Consider the following 12,487-nt stretch of genomic DNA (forward strand, 5'->3'; position numbering starts at 1 on the left):
GCTACCTCTGTGCTGACCCCCGGGGCAACAGCCCTGCTGAATGTGCAAGCACCATTTGGAACTGTTCCTTTGTTTGCTGTAGTTGTGGGTGTCATAGAGGCAAACCCTGTTGGCTTTCAGAGCTAGGTGTTTGGGGGGCTCATCACTTGGGTGGGAGTCTTAAAAGCTGGCTCACTAGATATGCAGCTGAATCCCTTCACTCCTCAGAGAGAAGCTGGGAGTTGGAGGTTCCTTCCCTATTGTATGGCACTGGTGTGGGGGTGCGGTGTATGGCGAGAGCACATCAGCCTTTCCAACCCGTTTCAATGTGGGTATTTTCTCAGTCACCCAATATGTAAGAGTTGCTCATCTAGTTTCTGTATTTCTCTCAGAGGGCATTTCTCCATGTGCATCTGTCCTTTTGGTGCCTTCATGGGAGGAGGGAAGTTCAGAAGCCTCCTATGCTGCCATTTTGGCTGAGTCTCCCATCTCTACTCATTCTTCAACCTAAACAGACACGACGCAAAATTTCAGTTCTGTCATGTAATCTAAGGACATCATTTCACCTAATGCTCAGTTTCATCATTTGAAATCATAGGAAAAACAGTACCCCTCTTACACAGCGTTTTCTGAAGATTAAATGAGACAATGGGAAGGATAGAGCAGTTTCTGGCGCTTTGTACATGTTTTATAACAAATGTTGATTATGATGATTATCATCACTTCAATGAACTCTTTCTTTCCAAATATGTGTTTTTCTGAGTTATATCTCAGAATATTCTCCTTGGAATATTAATAGAAAATATTATTTTCCCCTTAAATTTTTTGATACTTTCTCATTGTTTTTATATATCCTTTATTTGTTTTAAAATTCTCTATATTTTTTATTACAAAGTTCATGAAATTTATCATCAACTTAATTTACTTATTTCCAGAGCTATTATAAATATTTGCTCTTAAACTCTTATTCTAACAAAACTACAGTTATATTTATAATGAACATAAGAAAAAAGAAGCTGGTCATACTGTATATTAAATTCATTTCTTACTTTAATTGACTTGAGATGACTAAATGTGATCCTTCAAATGCCTAATCTCCTTAAAACATGAAAAATGTAATTTAAAATTAGTTAAAAATACTATTAGAGTATCTTAGTTTTAGAAAATATGGAGATTAAGCAAACCAGCAAAAACCAGGTGTTTTTGTTGTATAAAAAGAACATAATTCCTTTGAGTTTTCATTTTCATCTGCATAACCCCTGTGGTCACTTACTGGCTGCTGCTTTCCAGTCTGTGAAATGCTAACAAGAGGAACAAAGGAAGTTTATCGCGGTCACTACATACGTGAGAATAATCAGACATGACTGACTAATAGCTTTGAGCACATGGTCCTAGGTCTCAGCCTATAATATAAAATGTTCCCCTCGTATTTCATATTTTTTAACTGATGAAAGGACTTGCTCAAATTTCTTCCTCTTTTGGTAATGTTAATACCATACTAATCATATTTTTGCATGTCTTGCTGTTCTAAATGACTTTCTGGGACCTTGGATGTATCAATGCTTTAATTATATTGTGTGAGTTTATTACTAGCATCTTTGTTTTGTTGTTAATTAGATGAGAAAAGAGAGAATTAAAACAATAAAAATAACTGAAGAATTTGGGATAAACAACTTATTTTACTCACTCAAATATATCCTCTATGATAAATATACTACACTATCTGTCCAGAGAACTGGGTGACTTTGCCATAATTTAGTGAAAATTCCCTATATTTTTCTATGTCAATAAATATTTATTCAGAAAATGAATTTCCAGCAGTCAAAAACAGTACATTGCAGCCAATCAACCGATCACAGTGGAAACTCAGATGCAGAAAAACATTACGTGCCAAGTGCCACCACAACTGATGAATAATCATGACAAATAAAAGGCTAGTGAGAATTGAACATTGCATGCCTCCAACTCTAAAATCACAATCATACGCTAAGGAATTAATCAGAATGCACTTCTTATTTTATAATGGAAACTTACACAAGGTAAATTTAAACTTCCACTATATCTCTTTCCTACAGAGCCCAAGAAGTGTCAATAAGTGACTACAGAATGATGGACAATGAAATAACATAAAAAAGTAGGAAAGGGCAAATGAATCTCTTGTAGATTCTGAGATCTAAGTAGGCATATAATCTACATGAATTGAATATATAATCCTACAATTTACATCCATATTTCATATAATAACATCAATAAGATTATATAATAGAGAGGAAGGAAGGTAGGAAAAGAAAAAAGGAGATTGGAATAATTTTATATTTAAATAAACTCTCTATAAAAAATCAGATTGAACACTCAATAAAAACTGTTCATTTTATAAATAATACTTTTAGTTCTCTCACTAAGGTGTCCCAATAAATAGTGTTCCCCATTGTTACTATCTTTTATTCATCTACAATGCCCCAATGCTAACCTTATTCTTCACTAAAAGAAGATAAGGTTTTTAGGAGTTATCTGTGTTTCGAGTCAGTGAAAATAAAGATAGGACGAGAAAACTGAGTTGTTTACAGACCATAAGATCACTTTCAGGGATGCAAAGGTGTTGGCTTGAAGACGATTCCCTAAACAATGTGTGATCACCTAAGAATTCAATAAGAAAACAATATTCTTTGAAACACAATAAATATGTGATGATACTAAAAAATATGTTAAAGAATGAGTACATAAAATTAATTTCAGCTGTTTACAGAAATTGCTAAACATGAATATTTCCAATTTAGGTGCTTATCTCATTTTGGTCAACACTTAAATCTAATCATACTTATTTGACTGTAAAGTGACTAGTTCTACTTCTGGATGGGCTATCAAAAATCTAAGCAGGTGAAATCATGCAACAAAAATGGTGAGGACAGTGTAAAGATTTATATTAAATTTGTTAAACCCATGGAAATATGTTTCTCCAACTATTGGTTCCACATTGGAAAAGTGACAATTTTAAGGTATAAAATTTACTGATTGAATCCTTATTCTGTTATTTTTTCACCTGTATAATTCAGGAACTAACTGGGTAAATGTTGTTTTGAGTAAATGAATTTTATTCAACATCCCCTTACACACTCTCCAAACACACACACGCTCGCTCTCTTTCTCTCTCTCTCTCTCATACACACACGCATATACATTTAAGCAACAGATTATAGAAGCAAAATTTATGGTCTGTTTAGCAGATGTGGGGTTACCCAGGCTGAAAGAAAAATCATCATTTGGTAAGCTGCATTATGTAAGAAATAGCGAACAAAATCAAGTCTGTGTAAATCTTCCCAGAAGCTACATCTAGATCCCAAAGACAGAATCCTAGGCCATTAACTCCAGCATAAAATCAAATCGGCCATAGCAGACATGAGATGGTCATTATGTTTCACTTCATTAAGAGAATTTATTTGTAACCCTTGGATGAAGAAATGAGTATATTATTGAAAATTTTACGTAGCTGACAGTAATATAAGTACAGTAATGGATTTTGGAGTCATTGCATTGTGTGTTTATACTTTGTTCACAGTTGACTCAAATGGTTAAATTAACCTGAGTTAGGAAATTTACAAATATGGCTTATTACACTTACAAACATTGCCTAGTGCATAGGAAAACTTTGCTCATAAGATTTATATATTCACCTTATTAGATGTTTGAAGATGATTAAAATAATCAGATAAATTTTCGCTTGTAGCTTAAAGTCTAAGTGATTTTGTGCAGTGAAGTATGTAAACAGAGGTAAATGTTTAAATAGATTTTAATCTTTCAAGTGAATAAGTTAGTCAAACAAAAACTGAAACCGAGTAAAATGACTAATCTCATTTTATAGGTAATCATTAGATTAAAATAAACAAAGACTCAAGAAAAATTGAATTGAAATTTAAGTATAATAATTGAAATATTAATTTTAAAAAAGTAACAGAAACTATTTCTTACTGTGTAAAATTGTCCCCCTCAGACATTAAAAAAAAAAAAAAAAGACCAGGTAGACTTAAATTACATATCTTACCATTTGCTATAATATATGTTCTTGAATTATAAGCATATATTTTATTTCATTTTGATGTGAGTAGCAAAGATGTTCAATAATTTTTTTCAAAAAAGTCTCAGATTTCTAATTGTCAACTTTTTCAACCAAGATCTTCATATTCATATTCTATGACTAAGAACATCCTTAGGTAGCCTCTCTCTGAACCAAGGTAAGTGGGAAATGAATCAGGAAAGACAGATCAATTGCTAAATTAAATACAACTTGTTTTATTAATGCAGCTATGCTTAGATTAAAAAAATACATTTTAGGATCTGTTGTTTAGCGAGTTGAATATTTTGTAGCTATTTCAGGAAGGAAATAATACAACCAAATATTTTACAGCTTTTTCAGGAAGGAATAATAAGTATATTATCTCGTTTTATATACTTTAGATATCTTACACATCACAACTGGTACGTTTCACTGAGTTCCAGATTCATCAAAACATTACTACATCATCCTGAGAGAAACACAATTTCTTCCCCCACCCCCCACTCCCTTTATCCCTTTCTCTCTCTTTCCTTCCCTCCCTCTCTCTTTGCCTTTCTTCCTTCCTTCACTTCCATCTTTGTTTCTTTGCTCCCATCATCTATTTCTCCATCTTTCCTTTTCTCTTTCTTTCCTCTACATGGTCCTTTCTCGTCATTCCTACTTTCTCTCACTACCTTTTCTCATTTCTTTCCAAAAATACATACTTTTGTTGATGTGCAAAGAGTTGCATAGCCAGATAAAAGAGGTGGAATAAATTTTTTATTCAACTCCGTGAACACACACCCCAAAATTAGAAAGAAGAAACAATTTTTACTGATTCTAGACAAATGCAAAAATCTATGAAGTACGGTTGCCAAATTCTATAAAGCCTAGATAGAAAGGAATGAGGTAAACTGCATACACTGCTTCATATTTTAAGCAATGTAGGAATTTTCTACACATCAACTGATTTATTTCAAAACACAAATCCAGGGTGACTCAGATTGTAGCAGTGACTCCTGGATACCTGGCCAGACCATTGGAAAGGCAGGACATAGCATTTTATAGACTTAATTCACCAGTTAGGCATGACCATATATGCTGTCTACCCTCGGGCCTCCTAACTGAGAGAGAGTTTAGAGAAGTTCCTTTCAGAGTGGAAAATAAATAATGTGTATCAGTGTATCATTTACATACTCTCAATATCCACCCTGCATATGCCGAGGGGGGAGCAAATCGATATAAGAAGAAGGATATTCTTAAGACAATCAGCCAAGGTAGAATCTGTAGACTGACCCAGCTGACACCCCTCTGCCTTTCCTCTTAACTGTTTAATTCATTAATAGCTTATAAGAGCACCTACATGCACTAAGCCAAAAACACTTTAAAAGCTAAAATGAAAAATTGGGGGCATATTAGGGTAGTATTTCTCAACTTCACGTCCACATTTTCTACACTCTGTGAATGCAGACTAAGACAAGCCCGCAAAGCGTGTTTCTTCTTTGCCCGCTGGCTCTGTCGGTCTCTACCAATAGGAGGCAGCGGAGCAGTCAGGAGTGCACTCAGGAGGAAGGAGCAGGCCCGTGCTTTTCCTGCTTCCTGGCTGCATCTGCTTTTGCTCCCAGTTCCTCTTTATGCTTCCTAGTCTATTAGTTTCACCACAGCAACGCCTCCTCAGTCCCATGTGAAAGTTTGTCCAGAAGCGGCAATTCATTCTAGCTTGCAGTTTTCCCAATACGCACACAACCAGATCCGATACACACTCGCAGGGACACCTCCTCCTCCAAGGTCTGATTGCCAGGCTCGTGGGGACCAATCTCCAATCTCAGAGACACCAGTACTAAGGGAGTATCATCTCATTCTCATACAACCAAGTTCCAGCTTTCTGGCCTCCTTCCTAAAAGCATCTAAGTTTCCATAATTCCTATTTCTTCTCCTTGTCCTCATAGCCCTGGGGGCAGAGCTGTTCCAGCAGTTTCTCTTGCTGTAATATCTTAGCGTTTCTTTTTTACCCTTTAACATCTTCAATACCTAGTTAACAATTCTTTATAGTAAATTATCTCTGTGTTATAATAACTAATATGGTTGTGTTTCTTGACCAGACCTTGCCTAATATACCAAGTAATTAAAATTTTGTTCTCTCAAATTCTCGTATTCCCTACATCCACCTTACTTTATTTCTCCTCATAGTAATGATCTCTAATTGACAAACTGAATTTTCCTTCTTAGCGTTATTTTTCTTAAGTCTCCCAATACTAGAATGCAAGTTTCAGAGAGGCAGAAACTTTTATATGCTATGCTTACCACTGTGTCCACAGTGACTGGAACACTGACAAATAGTAAATAAATAATAAATACGTGATGTATAAATAAGTAAATGTGTATATTACAAAAATTAATCACTTTAGAAAAATGTGAAGAAATAAGTAGAAAATATCTTTAATCTCCCGCTCAGAAATATGCATGATTAACCTTTAGAAAGCATCTCTCTTAGCCATCTATGGATATTAACAATTGATTAAAAAAATAATTTAGATAGGAAACATTTAGGAAAGTGAAATAAAACTATTATATACTTTTTATAAAATATTAAATTCATTTTAATTTAGCTGACGAAAAACAAACTGAAGAAAAATCATGGAATAACTGAACATGAGACAAGTGTTTACTATGTTGAAAATTAGTTCTTAAAAAAGAGGTTGAAAACTAGGAGGCAGATTGCTTGAAGAATTTGTTCTACTGGCCTTTTTGTGTGTATAGTGTTATAAATTATTAAAAATGTCTTTATAATAAGCGTATGGATTTCAGTTCCTCACAATTCCACCTACTCCCAGTTACCTTAAATCCAATTATTTCATTTCTTTATTATGTGCCTGGCATCTGGTAGCATTTGAGTTTATGACCCCTGTTTAAAGATCTCTATAAAATTAAGGGAAAATGGTTTCATGAACACTTGAAGTAGTTGAACCTTTATCATTTGACAAATGTCTCAGGAGCAGAATTGAAAATATATTGTTCTTTAAGAAATTAAAACCACAAAAGCTGTCTATAATACTATCAATCCAACAAAATACAGCTGGTTTGCTTCATGACCCAGAAAAATGATTCATTTCCTCAAATATCCTTAGCATAAATGAGCTTTTATTTTGGGTTGCAATATAAAAGTACAATTTATTTAAGAAAACTTTATTTTAAATTACTTCCCACCATGTCAATGTGCTTAGTATGATTATTTATACAAATCTGTTCTTTAGGTCTGTTCAATGGTTGACTGAATTTGAACTGTATGTCAGTCCCTGTACTGGGAACAGGCAATACAAAGTAGACTATGAATATGTCTTGGTCCTCAAAAAATTTACTGAAATTTACATTTTGAGATCTTTTATATTTAAAAAGAAAACTGCCATAAAATAAACATAAAGTTTGCAACTCCTTTGACAAGGTCATATTATAATTCCTCCCTTGAATATAGAGTGAGCAGAATAAACAATCCTGGATTATTTTTTCCCCCAATAAAAACTCACAACAAGTTCTCTTTGGCAAGTAACTTGTTTGCTATCCATCTAACTATCCATCCGTCCCTCCCTCACTCCCTCCATCCCTCTATATTTTCAGACAGAGAGCGAGAGAAGGTGAGATAGCATTACTGAGACCATTTAACTGGGGAGAGCTCTATTTATCAAGTCACTAAATACATTAAAATAAAGTTCAAATTGGATATCAAGATGAATCTTCAATTTGCAATTCAGGAAAAATTGAAAGGAAAAAGGAGATGGGGTGCCCAGACATCTTTTCATCCCTTCTGCCAGTCACTAGTACATGCCTGGAGAGGACGGTATTTGGTTGTAAGCAGTCTCTTTCTTGTGTTCTCTACAGATGAAGGAGTCTTTCATATACTAGCTCAGAGATTTCAGAAGAGGGCACAGTGTGGTGCTGGTAATATCTACCACTGTAGTAGACATAAAAGATAAGGGGAAAGTGAAACCTAATTTGAACAGGGTCTCTTGATTTTATTTGTTTGTAAATTTAAAAACAATTTCAAATTCAAGTGTGGTAACTCTGAGGTTATTATTCCTAAATTGGAAGGGCCTCAGACATCAGGACATTAACATTTTCTTTTTCATTTAGAAGCAGTCTGAAAATTTAAGGGCAAGAACGTGGAATTGATTTAACTACTAACCATTTGATGATACCTGGGAAAGGAAAAAAACTAATGGTTATAGAGTATCTATTCAATGCTGAGTACTCAGGTTCTTAGCGGTCATTTCGCTTCATTTACTGATTACAACTCTGTGAAGCATGTTATTCTACCTCAAATTTACAGCTGAAGAAACAAAATTTGAAGAGTTTAACTTATTTTCCCAAGGTACACATCACATAATAGAGTTAGGACTAAACTAAGGTCCGACTAGAAGCTCAGTCCATGAGTATTCCACTCTTGTTTGCCCAGCTGTCAAATTAGAAAAATATCTCTTAGGTTTTTTTCACCTTTGAAATCTTGATCCTTATTTAAATAATATCTCAATTAGGTATTAGTAAAATTCCTTATATCCTTTCCTTTTCTGAGAAGATTGATTTCTTTGTATCTTCAAGTATAAACCTTGAATTGGACTAGAAAATGACATATATGTCTTAAACATTTTCCCTTCGGTTCTGGGACACATTTTCACATTGTAATAAGCAAAGAAATGGGACAATAGCTCTAGCTTTAACGTAGTTTGGCTCTACAGTCTCCTTTAACCGAAGGATCCTATGCTATTAATGATCTAAACATTCTCATAACTGCTTTGAGTGCTAGGCAACACAGGAAGGCTTCGATAGCTAGAGACATAACTCCATCATTTCTTCTTCATTTACTTTTTCTGCATTTCCACCCATGCATGTATGAGCCTGATTTTCCTACCTACTAAATATGCTGGAGGACTGTTAAGAAAGCTGTTGTCCTCTATCTCCTTCATTCACTCTTTCTTGCTTCTCATTTTCCCTTAACCAACTTATTTGTGGTGTCAGACAGAGCTCACATAGAATTCATATCGGGAGTTCGTGGCAGCAGAAAATCTTAAGGAAAACACACACACATACACACTACAGTTTAGCTTGAGGGGATTTTTGTTTAGTAGGTTCCTTGTGTACCATTAAAAGGAAAATAACATGTTAAAACAAGCACACATTACAGATCTCAATCTGCCTCGACAGCAGCCATCTGCTAAGGTAAAATACACGCTGATGCTCCCAGCAGTGAAAGTCGTTACCTACTCTTGTGATGACGGAAGGGAAATCTAAATGCAGAAAGAAGCGTTGAGTGAGAAACAGCGAACATCCTTTGAACAGGTCAACAGTCATTTCTCTTGCCTCCTGACCTAAGAATAGACATGTAATATGTTCTCTGCTCTTTAAGACACGACACTGGAAAGAGCTCTTCATGGATTTAGAATACAATGGCCATGATCTCCTTAGAAGACAAAAAAAAAAAATGTCCTAGATGTTCATATGTTCATTATGTGTCTCCTAACATGTTTATCTTCCTTGAATTGCTCCATAAGAACATGTTGGAGGAGAAGTTTAAAGTTCTTGCAAAGGTCCCCAATATCCCCTAGGAAAAAACCTATCACTATTTTGTCCATCTCATTCTTTGGATACTTTTGGCAGTGCCATACCTCTGTTAATACTTTTCTTCCTTGTTTCTGCAACAGTGGAAAATTCTGGTTCTCTTCTCATCACTCCTAACTTTCTTTTTGTGGGAATGCTTTTTTACCTCCTAGCTGATAAACGTAGGCATTACCCATTCTTTTTTGTATTGCCTTTTTCTCTCTAAATACTACCTTGGAAATATTTCAATCCCTATACTTACCCGTAAGAATGTAGATCCCAAATTTGTGGTATTATCCCTGGCTTACTTTCAGAACCAGCATTTCCAATCATAGATATTTCTATCTTATGATAGAACCAATATTCCATTGATTATCTAAATTTAATGACATCTCAGATGTTTCCTCATAAAGTCTCATGCATAATAATTCCAAAGGTGGTTTGAGCCCCAGAATTGTCTGAAATGGCTACGCAATGACGTCTACATTTCCACTCAACATACCTTGGTATTGGCCTTATCTTTAGGCTGGTAGTGAGAGAGCTTCAATAGTCCTTGGCACCACACCTGGGAATGGAATTGTTCAAAGTTAAAGTGATGAACTAGCTGTTCCTATGATTTTTATTAGAAACAAGTAGCTTTACTCAAAACCAGCTTTGACCCCAACCCACAAGTAGATTCCCTTCTCTTATTTCTAGCCATAACTGAGACTAATTGCCTTTTCTAATCCATTTATTAATAAGGGGTACTGAAAATCATGATTGACTTAGGCTGATGCTAAGGTTGAATGGATGTTGAGGAGGCAATAACAACAGCCACCACTATATTATCTCCTTTCTATCTCCACCTGCCAAAACTCCATTAATCCTTCAAAGTGCATGTTTTCTATGAAAATTTTCATGCTTACTACTGATAAAGCCCTCATATCTTTTTTTTCTTCACACTACCTATATAGCTCCTATTGTGTGTTGACTTGTAAATCAACATTTCCATGTCTTGGCAAACTTAACATTCCCTTTGCCCTATTAATTTGTAGGAGCCAACTTCACACTGAGAGGTAGACATGAAGTCCTCTGTATCCATGGGCTTCACCAGCCTCACTCCAGCTTGAGGCTGATTATACACTCTAATATCTCTTGTACGTCCCAACAAGGACTCTCACAGTCTTTGGTGCTGTCACTATCCGTACCTCTGTAATAGCTATGCTCTTGCTCTTTTCATTGTCTGATTGACTTCCACTAACTGAGCCATCACTCACAGGCAGGTCACAGTGTTTTCTTCTGCACAGTTCAGCTGACAGCCTAACCGTAAGAACAAACTCCAAATGATAATAAATCAACCGTTTTGAAATATAGAACTTAAATTGATAATATACAGATATCTAGACTTTATTGGGAATACACAGGGAAAATATCAATGCAGAGTATGTATGTAAAGAAACTGTAACATATTTTACAACCACAAAACATCAACAAATACTTACTTATTTCATGAACTATTCAGTCTATAATGGCAAAATGTGAGATAGACTATATGTATATTATCTGAGATCAGTTATATTTCTTGAGATAGTCCCAGCCTCTAGAGCCAGGTAACTCACATCTTGATAAGAAGGCATTTTATTCATTTTCACTTCTTAACATTTTTCTAAAAAAATTCGAGCTTTCCTAGATAAAGACTCATTTATTTGAAAATGAAAATTCATAAACTTATATGATTGTAGATACAGAGTTGTCTTATTTTATGATAGGAGAAAAAGCAGTATTTTCATGTGCCAATTACATGAAGTTCACATTACTATAACTTCCTTCTGAAAATCTCTGAGAAGCACACTCAGTTGCCATATGCAGATGAAAATTAATTGTCTGTCAGAATGTCAGCTTTATAGATATATATGCAAAGAAAAGAAGTTTTCCTATGTTTCAATCAAATCTTTTTGTTCTTTTCCTGGTAAGGCAAGTGTCGCTGGGAAGTTTTATCTGTTTAGAATTACAGAGATCTTTTTAACTTTGAATCTTTGTTGAGAAAAATGAGAAGACAAAGAACAATCCATCTCGGTCTGTTGTTTCACTGACATCTCTGAACACAATATCAACACAGCTGACCCTCTGATTACTTACAGCTTTTTTTGACATGAAATACATTCTTTATAGATGGAAGAAAATTAAATTAGCTTTAACTCTTGGAAGTCATAGTTTTAGTATTTAGGCTCCATTATCTTCTTTATGGAATTACTGACCTTTCTCTTTTACTACATGAGAGAAGAAAACAAATGGGATTTGAACATGGGACATTTGAGCAAAATAAACAGTTAAAAATCACGTGCTCCTCTTTAAGAAACAGGAAACACAAAGAAGTCATTTGTTAGAAAATATGAATGATTTATATATGAAGACACAAAAATAAAATAAAAAAATAAATTGTTCAGATAAATGATCTGAAGCCTGATGAAATGGCTGATGGTCAATACCACAGTAATTAATTGATTATTTTGTTCTGTAAAAACAGGTGAAGGCTGGCACGACACCATGAGCAAGGAATGATAACCTAAATATTTCAATCATGGGCAAACTATAGAATTAAAAGTTATACAATGATTTCAGGAAATAACCAAATCAACACAAACCAAAATGAACCAAACGAAAACAAAAAGACAAATTAAAAAAACCATAAAGAAACATGTAACAAAAGATTTGACTATTGTAAATAATGCTGCAATAGACATGAGAGTGCGGATATCTTTTCTACTTCCTTTTCATTTCCTTTGGATATATGTTCACAAGTGATATTGCTGGATCAGCCAAGATAAACAAACACCTAAGTGTCTGTCAACAGATAAATGGATAAAAAAGATGTAGTATATATACGTGTACAATGGAATAGTATCCAGC

The 12,487-nt window shown here is 34.6% G+C and overlaps 1 long non-coding RNA gene across 1 annotated transcript in view; it reads right to left on the minus strand.

Annotated features, from left to right (window-relative positions):
* LOC139078420 (uncharacterized) overlaps positions 1–12,487 on the minus strand; it is a 291,169-nt gene that overhangs the window by 22,101 nt on the left and 256,581 nt on the right. The window contains exon 4 of the long non-coding RNA XR_011531353.1: positions 10,101–10,163. This is a non-coding gene — a long non-coding RNA (uncharacterized lncRNA). The remainder of the gene's footprint in view (positions 1–10,100; positions 10,164–12,487) is intronic.

The sequence above is a fragment of the Equus przewalskii genome, chromosome 22 (genome assembly GCF_037783145.1).
Source record: "Equus przewalskii isolate Varuska chromosome 22, EquPr2, whole genome shotgun sequence".
NCBI lineage: Eukaryota > Metazoa > Chordata > Mammalia > Perissodactyla > Equidae > Equus > Equus przewalskii.